The following is a 6,409-nucleotide window of genomic DNA, read 5'->3' as shown; positions in this document are numbered from 1 at the left end:
CATGTCAACAAGATATTATTTACTATACACTTTATAAACATATTTTTTATGAATAATTTTAGGCTACAAAAATTTAAAATTTTAATATTTGATTGATAACATATATATTGATCTTTAATTTTCTAGAAATTTTGCAACTATGTAGAATATAATAAGAAAATGTAGTCCAATGGTGAATTTATCAAAATTCACATTTAATTAAAAAATATTGAGTGGACTTGTATAGCCTTAGATGACTACAATAAAGTTTGCTGTCAAACATTGTACTTTAGTTTTTTGAATTTGTTCTTTCAAGCAAAGGTTCCCCAAAGAAATTAAATTAGCCCAATAAATTAGTTAAAACAAAATAACTAAATTGAGGTGTGAAAATAAACCTTAACGGACTAAAATGGACTATAGGGACCATTTGCCTCTGGTGTTTATGCAAGTCAACAAACATGCTCATACAACTTGCATATGTCTTGGCTAGCTATCGAGTTGAAAATGCGGGCGCCATTCTTCTCATGACTTTGCCTCTTAACTTACTTCAATATATTAACCTTCACCCGAAATGGTTTATGTTTGATTAACTTGTTCACACGTCTGTGTTGTTGGCTAATTTTACCTGTCAATTATCCTTGACTAAAGGATACAGGGCTGATTGCAGGGAATAAACATGAAAAGTACCATTTGATTAAACAATTGATAATGTCCTGGAAATTATGCAATAGAATATCATCCTCTTACCTATGAGAAAAAATGATTAAGCAACAATATATTCTATTTCCTATAATATATTAGCTATAAACATATAAGGCTAGTGGCTTTCTGTTCCTCAGCAAGAAGAAGCTGAAAAGGGTTACAAGGATGTACAAACATTTTCTCTTTGCATTGCTTGCAGGTTTCTCTCTACTTTTGGTTCATGGCCAGAATCAAACAGGTATGGTTATCAAAGTCTATCGGAGTTAACATTAATTGTCACTTAATTACTGACCAAATGGCTAAGGTCTCTCTATTTTTAGTCAGGTTTCATTAGCTTAGATTGTGGGCTACCAGCTAATTCTAGCTATACTGAGCCAACAACAGGCATCAATTATACATCAGATGCAACGTTCATAGACGTTGGTGTAAGTATGAGTATATCACCAGCGTACAAAACAAATAGCCTTGAACAGGAGTATTACTATGTCAGAAGCTTTCCTCAAGGAATCAGAAACTGTTACACAATTAGTGTTACAAATGGCACCAGATATTTGATCAGAGGGAGTTTCTTGTATGCAAATTATGATGCAAAAAGTAAACCTCCAGGATTCGACCTGTATATTGATGCTAATAAGTGGGATTCAGTGACATTACTCGATGAATCCACATTCATTTTTGCAGAGCTCATACATGTACCAAAATTAGATCATATAGATTTTTGTCTGCTGAACACGGGCAATGGTGTACCGTTTATTTCAGCATTAGAACTAAGGCCATTGAAAAATGACACGTATGTGACTGAATCCGGATCATTGTCAACCTTTCTGCGGCTTGATTTTGGTTCATTAACCAATCAAACATATAGGTGAATCATATTTTTTATATATCATGCCATCTTATATTACTATGATTTCGGTAAGAACTTTTAAATTCAATATTTTTTAACATGCGTCAGGTACAAAGATGATGTTTTTGATCGCATGTGGTTCCCCCCTACGGCCATGTTTGGTTGGACAACAATAAGTACTTCACTTACTGCGGTCATGGATACAACTCACAATGATTTCCAACCACCATCAGTGGTCATGGATACTGCCTCCACAGCAATAAACGCAAGTGCACCCATGACATTCAACTGGGTGCCCCCTGATAACACATCCCAATATTATGTCTACATCCACATTGCTGAAATCAAAGCTCTCAAAGCAAACGAATCTAGAGTATTCAACATTTCTCTAAATGGGGAGTTATGGGGTGGACCTTATATTCCTAAGTACCTGCACACAACCACTGTATACAGCCCTTCAGCCTTGAAAGGGGGAAAATTTGAGTTTGCTCTTTATAAAATTGAACAATCAACTCTTCCACCACTCATCAATGCCATTGAGGTTTACACGGTTGTAGAGCTCTTACAATCTCAGACAGACCAACAAGATGGTAAGTTATTCACAATGCATTATTTTTCTTTAACAAGGTTTTTAGTTTGTCCTAATATTCTTGATCTCAATTTTTAATAATTTCTTGTATGCATTCAAAACATTAGTTGATGCGATCAAGAACATCAAGAGAATCTATGGAGTAACAAGAAATTGGCAAGGCGATCCATGTGCCCTTACAGCGTATGTGTGGGATGGATTAAACTGTACCTATAATGCTTTTGAATCTCCTACAATCACATCACTGTATGTATATGCCTTCAAATAAGCTAAAGAACTATCTTAGTACAATCTTTCATGTTTGAATAACTGAAAATTTTCTATTAATTAGGAACTTGTCATCAAGTGGATTGGCTGGGCAAATTGCTCCTTACATATCCAATCTCACAATGATACAGTACTTGTAAGTATCGAAATCACACAAAATTTAATTTTCATGTAAGAGGGTAAAGAGGACCAATATTTAATCTCCATTTACTATTACAATAATAAATTTTAAATTGAATTCCTCATTTCAGGGATCTATCAAATAATAGCTTAACAGGACCAGTTCCTGATTTTCTATCAAATTTGCAATCATTGAGGGTCCTGTAAGTTATATGGATTTTGGAAAATTATTTCAAAACTTTTATTTGAAAAGGGGATCATATTTTCTCAACCTTTGCAGAAACTTAGAAAGAAACAACCTGAGTGGCTCACTTCCTGCTGCCCTTCTTGACAAATCAAAGAGTGGTTCACTGTTACTAAGGTCTCCTTTCTGTCATGACTTTTTGTGCCATTTTTCATTTTCGTAACTATCCCACTACAAGAAAAATGTTAGTGTGTATAAGGGATTAGGGGTGATTGCAATTCTTACCTTTTATGCCATGATTTTTTTAATGTTAGTGTGGCAGAAAATCCAAATCTATGCCCATCAATTTCATGTACAACGGAGCAGAAGAAGAAGAAGAATATCATTGTTCCAATAGTTGCGTCCATTGGCTGATTTTCATCTTGTTATTAGGTGCAGCTGGTATCTTTTGGATATTTAAAAGAATAAGAGAACAAGAAGGTAAGACAAACACTGCGTCTACTAATCAAGGTTAAATGTTTATTCAAGTTGCTTATTCCCATTTGAGAAAAAAAAATTTACTCCACATATATTTTATTCAAATTCTTGACGATCTTAGGAAGAATGACAGGAGTTAAAGTATCCAACCTTCAAAATGTACAACTAGAATCAAAGAATCGACAATTTACCTACTCTGATATCCAGATGATTACCAACAACTTCGAGAAACTTCTTGGTGAAGGTGGGTTTGGAAAAGTTTATCTTGGTTATGTAGATGGAATTCCTGTGGCTGTAAAGATGATCTCCCAATCAGCAGTTGAAGGGTATCAGCAATTTCACTCTGAGGCATGTAACCCAAACTTATGCCATATTTTTTTAGTTCATTCGTATATGTGAAAATAATTTGTGACTTTATATTATAGGTTGAACCTCTTATAAGAGTTCATCATAGAAACTTGACTATCCTTGTTGGATATTGCAATGAAGGACCCAATCTCGCTCTCATCTATGAGTACATGGTGAACGGAGACTTACATTCCCATATTTCAGGTCTGGTCACAAGTAAATATATAGGTTTCACATACTAATTTGGTCATTACATTTCAATTTCTGAAGATCACTAACTTTCTGTGGGTCATATTATAATAAGTCTAGAGAGAATTTTTCACGCTGTGGTTTGTTGTGATTAGAATATAACTGTGTTATCAATGGTAGAGTCATAAAAATATATATTCCTCTAATCATAACTTGCTACCTTAACAAAATGTAAAAATGGTTGTGAGAAAGGTTCCAAACATTGGAAAATTTAATAATTAAATTGCTTGAAGAATATGTTTTCAGTAAAAACAGAATTTGGAGAAAGGGAAAAGTAATTTGTTCATGAGGCTTACTACTTTTGAATGCTTTGGATGCAGAAAATAACTCAAATATCTTAAGTTGGGAAGGCAGGATTCGAATTGCATTGGACTCTGCACAAGGTTAGTCTTAGTGTAATTCTTTTCTAACATGCATCTTTTCACCTTTTCAATGTATGATGTGTGGATTTTTTAATGCAGGATTGGAGTATCTACATGATGATTGTAATCCACCCATAATTCACAGAGATGTGAAGCTGTCAAACATCTTGTTGAATGAAAAATTTCAAGCCAAGATTGCTGATTTTGGCCTATCCAGAGTTATCCCAACTGATGGTGGTAGTTATGTGACAACAGTTGTTGCTGGCACTCCAGGCTACTTAGACCCCGAGTAAGTACCAGTTTGTTAGGATGGTTTAACACCACACTCTTTTGAGGATTACTTTTTAAAATCTCACATTTTATATTGAAACAACTTTTGAATCAATAAAATATATTTATAAATAAATAATTCTCTAAAAATTAGTTTCACCATGCAGACACGGTCCATTATAGGTCTAGTTAACATCTTCAAAATTAAAATTTTTTCAATCAATTTAATGACAATTGCAATTAGAAGAAAGTAACATATCTTAAGATACGCTTTTGAAGTTTAATCCGTATAAAAAATACTGTTGTAACTGGTATCAAATTTTTTTATTTTTTCCGAGAGGGGTTGCAGGTACTTCAGATCAAACAAATTAACTACGAAAAGTGATGTATATAGTTTTGGAGTTGTTCTTATGGAGTTAATCACAGGCCGACCTGCTATAATGAGAAGCACCGAGAACGTTCATATAAGCCAATGGGTCAATACCATGGTTGCGCATGGGGATATTCGAAGTATTGTTGATCCAAGATTACCAAACGGAGATTTCGATCTCAACTCTGCCTGGAAGGCTGTTGAAGTATCCATGACTTGTGTATCTGAAAATCCCCTCAATAGGCCAACCATGAGTCAGGTAGTGATTGATCTAAAGGAGTGCTTGGCAACAGAATTAGCTCAAAGGAGGGGGGACAGTGTGACTGAATCAAATGATTCAAGTTCAATTTTCACAATCAATGTGACTACTGGAACTAGTCCATCAGCAAGATAGTTCTTAACTAGTCAAAGAATTAAAATTGGCATACTGAATCTTGAAGCTTTCCTGCTTTGTGTCTAATTTTCTTTAATTTTATCATTTGTGTTAGATCTTGTTTAGTGTTGGCACATTCCGTTCGAAGTTTCTACATATTTTTATCATGAAACAATTTGTATTTGTGTTTTGTGGGTCATTTGTGTATTTGAGTAGTAGTGCTGCTCGTTTTTCAAGTCCGCATCTGCAAAGATCAAGTTCACACCAGCGAGGCAGGCACGTGGCCACGGGTGGAGGCAGAAATTTTAATTTGTGGCGGCCGAAATTAACTTGAATCTTATATATTCTCAAATCAAATATCATGTACTCTATGATTTACCATAAGTTATATGAAACTCTTTTTTTAACTATTTGTTGGCAGCCAATTGTAATTGAATCAATTCAAGCCTAGAGATATGCGGTTGAAACAAATGAAAACTACATAATGGAGGCTTTAGAATTAATTTATGCTCGATATGGACGTATATGCTACAAGTTTATTCGTGAAAAAATTATTTACTACTCATGTCTAATACTCAATACATGTTTTAATATTTAGGGACCACATAAATAACTTCTCATATAAATATTAGGAAAAATACTATAAAAAGTCTTATACATATATATATGTAGGGCATCGCATCCCATTAACTATTCTTATTGATAAAACACAAATTTAGGCTACTACAACAATGTTTACTACTCTCTCTTTCTCTCTCTCTCTCTCTCTATATATATATATATGTGTGTAAATAGTTGATTAGAGATCACATTACCTCTTTAATTTAAAGGAATTTTTTTATTTGAAAAAATTACTTATCAAATGGTATATAACATCTTATAATCCTGTCTGGAGTACTATTACATGACATGGGGTCGGGTTCCTTGTTGTGGGTTTATAACCAATATTTGTTGTGGCTTACTATGTGAGTAACGTCATGTCACAATGTACTATTTTGAGTACTTTTATGCACAATTGAGGTGCACTATTGTACAACTATTTTTAATGATAGACGTAACTCAAAATGCCTAAGTTTTAACATGTATGTAAAAAGCATTCATTATCATGAATATTGCATTTCATATGTACATTAGCTATGCTACCTAGTAGACTGTGTCTCAATATTGTTTTAGGACAAAGTTTGGGTACAATCTCGGTTGTAACTTAAAACTATAACTTCCTTTAAAAAAAAAAATTTAACATTGTTACATATTTTGAAAATCTAAATATTA

At 33.7% G+C, this 6,409-nt stretch overlaps 1 pseudogene; it reads left to right on the top strand.

The window, feature by feature from the left end:
* Positions 1-724: 724 nt before the first annotated feature.
* Positions 725-5,562, top strand: LOC126725264 (LRR receptor-like serine/threonine-protein kinase IOS1; annotated as a pseudogene).
* Positions 5,563-6,409: the final 847 nt, after the last annotated feature.

This window comes from Quercus robur, chromosome 5 (genome assembly GCF_932294415.1).
Source record: "Quercus robur chromosome 5, dhQueRobu3.1, whole genome shotgun sequence".
Classification (NCBI taxonomy): domain Eukaryota; kingdom Viridiplantae; phylum Streptophyta; class Magnoliopsida; order Fagales; family Fagaceae; genus Quercus; species Quercus robur.
This window is presented reverse-complemented; position numbering and strand designations above follow the sequence as displayed.